This window comes from Sorghum bicolor, chromosome 3 (assembly GCF_000003195.3).
Source record: "Sorghum bicolor cultivar BTx623 chromosome 3, Sorghum_bicolor_NCBIv3, whole genome shotgun sequence".
NCBI classification, from domain to species: domain Eukaryota; kingdom Viridiplantae; phylum Streptophyta; class Magnoliopsida; order Poales; family Poaceae; genus Sorghum; species Sorghum bicolor.
The window spans coordinates 16,435,298-16,446,634 of record NC_012872.2 but is presented as its reverse complement, the minus strand read 5'-3'; positions in this window follow the sequence as shown (position 1 = coordinate 16,446,634).

Sequence of the window (11,337 nt, the reverse complement as noted above, 5' to 3'; positions counted from 1 at the left end):
CAATGATAGAAGCACAATTAAATTATGCAACCACTGAAAAAGAACTTTTAGCTGTTGTATTTGCTATTGATAAATTTAGGTCTTACTTAGTTGGAGCTAAAATAATTGTTTATTCTGACCATGTTGGTCTTAAATATTTGCTCACTAAGAAAGATGCTAAACTGTGACTAATAAGATAGATCTTATTACTTCAAGAATTTGATTTGGAAATCAAAGATAGAAAAGGTGTAGAAAATCTTGTTGCTGATCATTTGTCTAGGGTGTATTTTAAAGAACCTCAGGAGCTACCTATTAATGACTCATTAAGAGATGACATGTTGTTTAAAGTGACCAAGACAGATCCTTGGTACGCGAATATTGTCAACTTTATGGTTGCAGGATACGTACCACCAGGAGAAAACACGAAGAGGCTTATTTATGAAAGTTGTCACCACATATGGGATCCACCCTATCTCTTCCAGGTATGCTCAGATGGGTTGCTGAGAAGATGTGTACCACTGGAGGAGGGCATGCAGATCATACAGAAATATCATTCATCATAATATGGAGGTCATTATGGAGTTTTCCGTACTCATGCAAAAATTTGGCAGAGTGGTTTCTTCTGGCCAACCATGTATGAAGACACCAAAGATTTTATCTGAAGATGTGGGCCATGTCAAAGGCACGGAAATATCACTACTAGAGATGCTATGCCACTCACCAACAATCTTCAGATAGAGCTCTTTGATGTTTGGGGAATTGATTACATGGGACCATTTGTGAAATCATGAAATTATGAGTACATTTTGGTGGCAGTTGACTATGTATCCAAGTGGGTAGAAGCCATGCCATGCAAGAAGGCTGACTCAAGACACTCAAAGAGGATGTTTAAAGAGATTATATTTCTGAGGTTTGGAACACCGAGGATGGTTATAAGTGATGGAGGAACACACTTCACTAATAAAAAGTTTCACTTATACCTACAAAATCAAGGAATACGACATAATGTCACTACTCCATATCATCCTAACACAAGTGGCCAGACAGAAACATCAAATAAACAAATCAAAAATATTCTCCAGAAAATAGTAAATGAGATGGGAACTCTATGGAGGGTGAAAGGATCTAAACAATGCCTAGAGGGGGCTGAATAGGCGTATCTAAAAAATTCTACACAAAACTCAAAAACACTTGTCAGCAATTGTCGGAAGTCCCGACAGTTTGGGTCAGAACTTCCGACGTTGTGAGAAGTTCCAACGCAAACTGTCAGCAGTTCCGACACCTACGAGAAATGAACTACAAGTGCTTAAATGAACTTTGTGAGATCCACAACTTACAACACCAGTGGTTAGATGAAGATGTTGAGAGCCTTCCTTGACAACAAGAGTCCCCCAAATCGTAGATCGAGACCAAACCCTAAAAGGAGGTTGAAGTACAAGCAAATACAAGTAATACAAGTAGATCTTAAGAACAACAACCACACGTGACACAAGGATTTAACCCAAGGTTCAGCAACCCCACTAAGGAGTTCCTACGTCCTCGTTGTTGAGGTGACCACCAAGGTCGGAGTCTCTTTCACCTCCTTGCCTCCCTCAAAGTAACCACAAAGGTCACTCGAGCTTTCCACTAAGAAAAATAGGGTAATACAAACTTTCCAAGGCTCTTCCACAAGATGGAAACTCTTGGACGACGCCTAGCCGGCTAGGGTTCCAAGAACCCAAGAGTAATAAACTCAAAACCTACCGGCTTGACGAAGAGATCAAGTGCTCAAGCTTCTCAAAGTGTTGCTCTCACTTATCTGCTCTCCAATCACTCCAAATCTAAGGTGAATCGAAGTTAGGAGCAAAGAGGAAGAGGAGAGAGGAGTCTTAAATGCTTGGGAGCTATTTTGTCTGAGGGTTGGTCAGAAAGAATGAGTAGCTAACGGTTAGAAACATAGAGAGAGCTATTTATACTACTAGGAGAAAAGTCTGCTTAGATCTACGTTGGAAGTTCCAACATAGGGTCGGGACTTCCGACACGCACTGGGAAAACTATTCAACAGGCAGCCAAGGTCAGCGTAGAAAGTTAGTGTCGGAACTCCCGACGTACGTCGCGACTTCCGACGTGTCAGCACTACTGACCGAGGTCGGAACCGCTGGTGCTCGAGCGAGGCAGAAGACTGCCAGAGTCCTGGCGTCGGGACTTCCAACATGTGCGCGCGCAGAACTTAGCGTCGGGAGTTCCGACTCATGTCGGGACTTCCGACAACCATAGTCTCCGCGCAGCACGTCGGGAGTTCCGACACACGTCGGGACTTCCGACACCAGTGGACACAGAAAAGGTATCTACATGCAAGAGAGGTGCTAGAGTGTCTCTAAAAAGTTTTAGTTAAAAGACTTGAGCACTCTATCTTCCCCAAACCAACAACTTTTGAATCCCTCTTGATAGTACGGCATACCTAACTCCAAGTTAAAAAAGATAAACAATTAAGCTCTAGATTGAATCCAAAGCCTTTCTCACGATCGAAGATTGGGGGATACCATTTCATCTTAAGTCAAACCTTTGAATCTTTCATGAGAATAGTAGCTGTAGCAAATCTCAAATACAACACATTAGTCCCTAAATTGGATGTCATCAATACACCAAAACCCACATTGGGGGCAAATGCACTTTCAAAGGGATCAATTACCAAATGCACTATGGGCATACCGGACAGCTTATAAAACACCTTTGGGTATGCCCCCATATCAATTGGTATATGGTAAGACTTGTCACTTGCCAGTCGAGTTAGAACATAAAGACCATTGGGCTATCAAAAGATGGAATATGGATTTTGAAGCCCCTGGAGAGAAAAGAAAAATGCAATTATCAGAACTAGAAGAATGGAGAGAGAAGGCAAACCACATTTCGAAGATCTACAAAGAGCGAACAAAGAGATGGCATGAAAAGAGGGTTAAGAAGAAGGAATTTGCACCAGGAGATAAGGTATTACTTTTTAATTCTAGGTTCCAAATATTCAGGCTTGGAAAATTAAGGAGTAAATGGGAAGGACCCTTCACCATCGTGAATTCATCACCACACGGAGCGGTAACTCTATAATCAAGCGAAGGTACGTTATTCAAGGTAAATGGACACCGACTTAAACTTTATTTAGAACCATTTGATTCAGGAGTAATTGATAAGATAGAATTTATTCAGTTACCACCATATTAAGTTCTATGTATTCCAGTACGAAATTTTATCAGAAAATATGTTTAACAGAAAATAGGAAGAGTCTAAAGGCACCAAGCAGAAGGGCACCCGAGGTGGGCCCCTAGTGGGGCCGGCCGGCGGCCCCCTGTTGCCCCCCGTCCTGATTCTCGTTCCCTGTTCTTCTATGCTCTTCCCGTATAATCCAATCGTAATCGGATATTCTTCCGTATGGATCCCATAGAGCCTAGAATCTGTCCTTATCACGTCTTCTGAAAACCCATATAAATACGTACCTAGACCCTCCTCAATAGTATCCCATAACCAGCCACCTCTTTCCCCTAAGAAGCTCTCTAGTATAGATCTATTAGCAATAGCAGACCAAGCAGTCGACGGCTCGAAGCCCCTCGTCATCACCCAACCAAACCCTCTCGCCGTTGTGCCACCAAAGCCTCTCGTCGTGGTGCCACCAAAGCACGTCACCACAGTACCTCAGCACTATGATAAAGCATACTACATGCAAGAACCATCTGATCCTTCTCCTACAAGGTGATTGTTGCAAGGAATTGCTATTAGGAAGCAGGTCGCTATCCCCAAGGGAACTCCGCTTCTTCAACCTAGGGAGAATGAGCGGCTCATGTCGGTCCAAACTGACAAGAACGGGAAGCTGATCTGTGCTAAGTACACCACCGCTCGTCCAATTATCCACGGCGTTAGGGCTAACACTAACGAGGTGTGCTACGTCGAGCATCTTGCACCGCCACCTAAGCCCAAGAGGAAGAGGACAACATCAACACTAGCACTGGAGAAAGCACCCAAGCAGCCAGCTCCTACCTTGCGCACCCTCAAAAAAATGCTTGAAGGCCTCTCTGACATCATCAGGGGGATGGAGAAATCCAACAATCTAAGGGACAAGCTTATTGAAGGCATGGACAAGCAGCTAGGGATCAGTTTCAAGCTGATCCGCAGCCTTAGAAGTGATAAAGATAAGCTTGAAGCAGAGATTGCAGCTCTGCACGAAGAAATCCAGGGCCTCAACAAGAAAGGGCTGCCATAGTTGCCCAATTAGTTATAAATAAGGCACAATTCTGCTAGGTTTGGCTAGTTAGTTAAGTCTTAGGTTAAGGCCCATCAAGCTAGGGCAGTCGTTAGCTCAATCCTTAAAGCATTTGTTCAACTATCACCATCATGAATAAGTAAAGTGCCTTATATTTTATCTACTCTTTTCTCTATTTTCTTTTATATGTGTTTGTCTCCACATATTGCGCAGGAAAGTATACAGGAAAAATAAGTGTGGGGGAGGCACATCTCAATAACGAAACGAAAATTCAGTCGAAAAAGTAGCGTAATTCGGAATACAATCGAATCGAGATCACGCACACCAAAGCGGGGCCCACACTACCCAGAGGTGGGGCCAGCCGACGCCTAGGTGGGGCCGGCCGGCGCCCTGTTTGCTTGTCTTCACCCTCGCTTCGGTCACGGTCAGGTTTGAATTATTTAAATTATAATGGCATATATTTTATCTGCGAGTTGTCATTCAAATCGTAAATCTCTATATTGCACATATTTTAAGAAAGAATAAACAATATTTAATCTGTGACTTGAAAAATAAATTATAACACTTTTCTAGAATCATGGCTACGAAGTTTATAGTACTTCATGTTTACTTAAGTTATTGTGGAAAAAGAGATAGCAAAATAAAGAGTATTCAATTCCTGAAAAATTGTCTTTAGAGATTTTCTTTTCAAAAAGGTAAAAACAAATTAGCTTCACCTCTCTTTGTATTGGAATCAAATAATAATGCCACTCTATTAATATGACTTGGGTAGAGAGATTTATCATATTCCTAGTATCATAAAAAAAAACATAACACACTCTCTTAAGCACTGTTATGAAGGAGGCATGAGCTCTTCATAAGAAAATCCAAGGAAATAAAAAGAGACAAGTGTCCGAAATCTCAAAATGATAGATCACGAGGAAATAAAAAGGGACAAGCGTTCAGAACCTCGATATGAAAAAAAGAGAGAGAGCTCATGGTCCCTCCTACATAATATGCTAAGAAAGTGGATAATTTGTCTGATCCAGGAATATGATATTTCCCTCCCTGGTTATAACATTAAATTAATATCATAATCATTGATGCCACTACAATTAAGAGAAGGTTGAAGCTATGTTTTATTTTCAAACTTCACTTACTCTCAAGCAGACAAAATTGAGGGAATAGAGTAATCTATTTCAAGCTATCCCACTCTCAATAGCTATACAATTCATGATAAGGATTATAAATTTCTACAGTACATGATGACTAGATCAGTTTTATATAATTTAATTTCCAAGTTATGCATTAAATATTTACTTATTATGATAAAACCAACCTTTTTCTCGGGACGAGTAAAAGCCTAAGTGTAGGGGTAATTGTTGACACTTGTTAACCTATAAAATTTATTAGCATTTATTTCTCCACCAGAAATGAATATCCATTAGAATAGGTTTATCACGGACAGTTTTCAAGAGTTTTGTATATTCTGTGTTTTCTAGGGATTATTCCAAAAAATGTTGAAAAGACAGATTTAAGTGCTAATCGGCCACAAAAATTAACCGCGATGAAAGGATGACACCGAAGGATTCAGGAACGTTCTGGAAGACACCCGACGCAAGGGGAGGACCAGCCGCCAGGCCAGCCGGCCCCACCCTAGCGCTGGTCGGCCCCCTAGGGTTAGGTCTCACACTCCCTTTCAGAAGCTTCCTCCACCGCCTCTGAGGAGCCATCTCGACCACTTGTTAAGTCGGTTTGATCCAACGGCGTGTGTTCACCCTACCAAGCTATAAATAGAAGGCAAGACCCCCCTAGAGGAGGCCAAATCAAGAGATGAAGAGCCAGAGCATTAGATAGAGATCCACTAGATCTAGGCTAGCAATCAAGATAGAGATTAGAGAGAGATAGAGTAGAGGAGTTGAGATTCTGGAGGAGTCTCGTCCTATCGGAGCTTCCTCAGGAGCTGTATTCTTCGAGATTTGGCTCCCTCGCTCGGAACCGCGTTCTGAGGTACTTTTGTATTAACCCTTCTGATTCAAGTAAGCAACTTGTTTGTATTCGTTCTTTGGTTTGCAACTTATATTATATTGAGTACTACGATTTGGGTAGCTCTTAGGTCGGAGTACTGATTCGTAGCGTAGACGGGGTATCTAGGTTATGATTGCTTGTGAATGTCCGTGATCAGCCGGACAGTGGTAGTTCGCGTAGGTGACTTTGTAACTATGTTGATTCCTCTATAGTCCACTTCCCGTTGGTAGGATTGATAGGCTTGTAGGTGCCTGGTAGGCGATTACTCTGATTCTTCCCCTATTTGGGTTACTTGCCCGATAAGACGATACTATACAAAGTTTACCGGTTATTAGAACTAGAGTACATTATTATTTCCTCATCATTAATAGTTTCTAGATTGTTTGTGCCCCCCCTTAGATTAAGAAATTATAGGCTGTCATAAATAACCTAGTGTTCCTTTGGGTTCGATATTAAAACCGGGTTGATCTTGGTGAAGTGCTGATTAGTATATATCTGTGCACTTGTGGATAATCTGATTATAATCGTTATTAGGGTGCAGTTAATTTATACCAACAATTGGTCAAACCAAAAGACATAACTATATACTCATACAACCCATACCTTGTTGTCAAAGTTGTCTTTGGTATATCTGAATTGTGGATCTTCAACTGATGATAACCAGATCACAGATCAATCTTAGAAAACACACAAGCACCTCTTAACTGATCAAATAACTCATCAATCCTAGGCAAAGGATACTTATTCTTGATAGTAACCTCATTAAGTGACCAATAATCAACACACATTCTTTGACTACCATCTTTCTTATCAACAAAGATAACTGGTGCACCCCATGGTGAAGAACTAGGATGAATGAACCCTTTATCTTGCAATTCCTTTATTTGTTTCTTAAGTTCCTCTAATTCATTAACCCCCATTCTATATGGTCTTTTAGCTATAGGTGCAGTACCAGGTAGTAATTCGATAATAAATTCAATGTCTTGATTAGGTGGCATACCTGGCAATTCATCTAGAAAGACATCTAGGAATTCATTCACTACATAATCCTGAGGATCAACATCATCATCAAGCTAATTCACTATGGCTGCGCGTGGAGCCTGCACTGCTACATCAACACTGATCCTTTCTCCTTTTGGTGTTGTTACAACCACTACTTTCTCATTGCACTTTATTTCCATAGTATATTTCTTCATCCAATCTAAACCTAAAATCACATCTATGCTAGAAGTTCTCATAACAATAGGACTGATAGGAAATTCTACCCCTTAAAGAAAGATTTGTTAAGGGGCAACAATAAAAAGCTAGTATGGTCCCTCCTGGTGAGTTTACTAGCATAGGGGTTTTCATGGCAACTAGTGGAATGCTATGAACTCTAACAAATGCTTGTGAAATAAATATATGGGAAGCTCCAAAATCAAATAAAACTGTAGCGGGGATAGAGTTGATGCTGAACGTACCCATCATAATTTCTAGTCCTTCCTAGACTATATCTGTAGACATATGGTTCACTCTTCCTGCATTAGAAGTGGATCTTCGGTCACTGTTCTGCTTATTTGGCTTCTTAGTGCAGCTATAAGATAGATGTCCTTCCTTCCCACAATAGAAACACCTGTTAGGAGTATTAGGAGCTCTATTCTTCATAGGGGTTGTATTTGAGTTCCCTGGACAGGGTGTCTACTGACCACTCTGTTGTTGATTAGAATTACGCTGCTAGAATGGAGGGCATTGAACAACATTATGTTGCTGGTTCTAGAAACGCTGAGGGTGCTGGTTATGGTTCCATTGACTAACTGGTCCTTGGAACCTCTACTGAGAATTCAAATGCTGGCGGTTATTACTACCAGAACCTTGTGCCTGCATCCTCCTCTTCCTATCCTAACCTTTGTGCATATTATCTAGAACAATAGCATGGTTCACAAGAGCTTGAAAAGTAGAATATGTATTTCTAGCCAACTGCAATCTGAGATCATAGTAAAGGCCTTTCATGAATAGACGTTCCTTATGAGTATCTTCCCTAACATCATTCGGAGCATAGCGAGCCAACTGCTCGAAGGTATCATGATACTCAGCCACAGTCATAGAGCCCATTCTGAGCGATCTAAATTCTTCCTGCTTAAGCTCTATCATTCCTTCATTGATATGTCATGCCTTAAAATCTCTACAAAATTCTTGCCAAGTGACAGCAGGAGCATTATTAGAACGAGCAGCTTGGTATAACTCCCACCAAGACTGAGTTGCTCCCTGCAGTTGTCCAGAAGCATACAACACCTTTTCAAGATCATTGCATTGTGCTATGTTCAATTGTTTCTCCACAGCACGTAGCCAGTCATCTATCTCCATAGGGTCAGCGGAATGAGTGAATACCGGAGGTCTTCCCTTCATAAATTCTCCACACTTATTCCTCACATGAATAGGTGGTGGTGGTGGTGGTGTTGCAGGTTGATGCTGAAGGTATTCCATAAAAGCATGCATCACCTCATTCTGGGTCTGCATGAGCTCTTGCACAGAAATTGGGGCATTAGCACCTCTACCACGGCCTCTGCCTCTACCTCTTCCCCTTGCTGCCATCTGTTTTCTAAAGTATAGAAACTGTTGATGCAAAAGCTGATCTGCAAACACAAAGGGCTAATACCCGATTTAAACGTTAAGGCGTGCCAGCCGATTTGACCTTACTATCGGCGAAGGTGGTAACTCGAAAACAGCGATGCGCCCGGATGCCACGGCCAAGAGGTATTCACACGGAACTTGAGAACACGTCGAGCTTAAGTCGACGAATTCCTAAGAACTCGTAACGAAAAGGAAAAAGTATGACGAAGTCGTCGAAAAGTAGATGCTTGGAATATGAGTAAAAACGTGTGTTTGATTGATTGATAGATTTTTTTTTATTACAAAGCCCTAGGGTCTACATTTATACCCTGCTCCAAGAGCTACAACCAGACACGACTAGAATTCGAATTCCAAATTTGGACAGAATCCGTGTACAAAACGATTTAAACAACTAAGGAAAACACAAAACTATCTTGCCGTGACAAGCTAGGACACCACCACGGACCACTTGGTAACCTCCAAGTCTTCCTTCTACGCCATCGGCAGACCCCTCATCGGCAACGATCAATACTGGCCATCGGCATGAGTACATCACCACCTATGGACTTAGCCACATCCAGCTATCTCTTCATCGGCAACCACCCTTATCGGCAACTCTTCCGCAGACCAGTCACAATTGCCCTTTCCTTGCCGATCCACACTCTACCGATCCTGGGTACGTGCCCAAAAACGGTGTCAACACATGCCCCCCAATTTCAGAGTATAGAATCATTAATGCTCCAAAATTCTCTATAGTAATGATGCCTTTCCGTAATTAACTCTCCCAATTTGGTAACCGACAACCTTATCCTGCACAACCCTGGTTCGATTCCCCCGCAAATTCCTCGAAATCCTCAACTTCCCAAACGGGCACCTCCACTTTAATCGCCCATCGGCAATATTACTGTTACAGGGACTTGCCGATGGACTGACCAGGACGTCTAGTTTAGTAACGTATCTTATCCTCCCAAACGGCTATCTTCACTTCATTCGCCCATCGGCAATATTACCGTTATAAAGCGCTGCCGATGGACCGACCAGGAGATCCCGCACAGTAAAATATCTCTGGATAATGACCGCTTCCTGTCAAATCACCTGCACAATCCCTTGATTACTGTGCGAACAGTTACCATATCTACCCGAGTACCCTCGGATTTCATGGATACGGCGAAGAGATAAGTCAGATTTGCCCTTGCCCGTTTTGTCCTATAGATAGTTCCTTCTCGGGTACTCCTTCCCCATCACATCATTCCACAGCTCCAACTCCACTTTCTCGGCGGCGGTGCTGCTCGAAAGCTCCAAGATCTCCAACGAAGCCCCTTCTTCACCAACTCCGAAGCCCTCAATCATCCTCTTCGTGACGAGATGGCCATCAACTTCACCGTTCCTGAGGTCAGTTCATCACCCCATCTCGTGTATTTTCGCCATGTCCTGATTCATCTATAATTCATTTTACTGAGCATTCTTCCCTTTCTCTTTTTATTCTTGTTCTTCCTTTTATACCCAAAACCATTAGGATCTGTCCAACAAAATTGTCATCCCCACCGATCAACCACACCTCAATGTCTCGGTCTGTTAGGGAATCCAGATCCCATCGACTTCATCAACGTAGAAACAAATAGAATCCCATTTAAAGCCGAGAATTTTTCTCTGGATCTGTGGAAGGATACTTTCCGTTCCTGGCCCAGTTCTACCGTGGGATGGAAAGATTGGTTCCTGAGGGTCAGCCACTCAAACGAAGTCCAGTGGGGTGAAAGAAAATTAGACCAATGTATCAGGTTGTCTATTGCCGATATGCATAGGAATGAATCACTACTGATAGCTGCATCATACTTCTGGTCAGACACGCTCAATGCCTTCGTTTTTGGCCACGGCCCTGCTTCCCCTACACTTGCCGATGTGGTTATGCTTACCGGCCTAGATGTATCTTCTGTCGATAGCACTCATTTTTTTCGATACCAAACCGAGCGCTAAGGTAGAAACTCGTGCCATCGGCGGCTGGTCAGGGTACATCCAAAAATACAGACGAACAGGCCCTGTCAACATAAAAGAGCAGACCAGCTTCCTGAACATGTGGTTAGATAAATTCGTGTTTTGCGGCCGATCGGCAGGACCAACTTCTGTCTACCTAGCAGCAGCAGAAAATTTGGCTAATGGTGGCCGATTTCCCCTCGGCCGATACCTCCTTGGTGCAGCCTACCACCTCCTTCACCAAGTGACCAGGAAACTCCTACTTGGGCAGCCCATCGGCAACCTAGGAGGTCCCTGGTGGTTCATCAACATGTGGCTCAGCCTCCACATGCACAGGCGCCTTGAGTTCAACCTCTTTGCACAGCGTTTCCCCAGAGATATAGCTGAGAACCATGAACTGGATGAAGATGAATCGGCAGCTCGCCCTCCTCTGAACTTTGGCGAGGCTGCCATAGTTCTGCCCAGCACAGGAGGCAATGCAGACCAAGTCTGCCGATTCTTCCAAACCCTGCATGAAGTCCTAACCAGAGAGCAGCGAGCATGGCTGCCTTATGATGATCCAG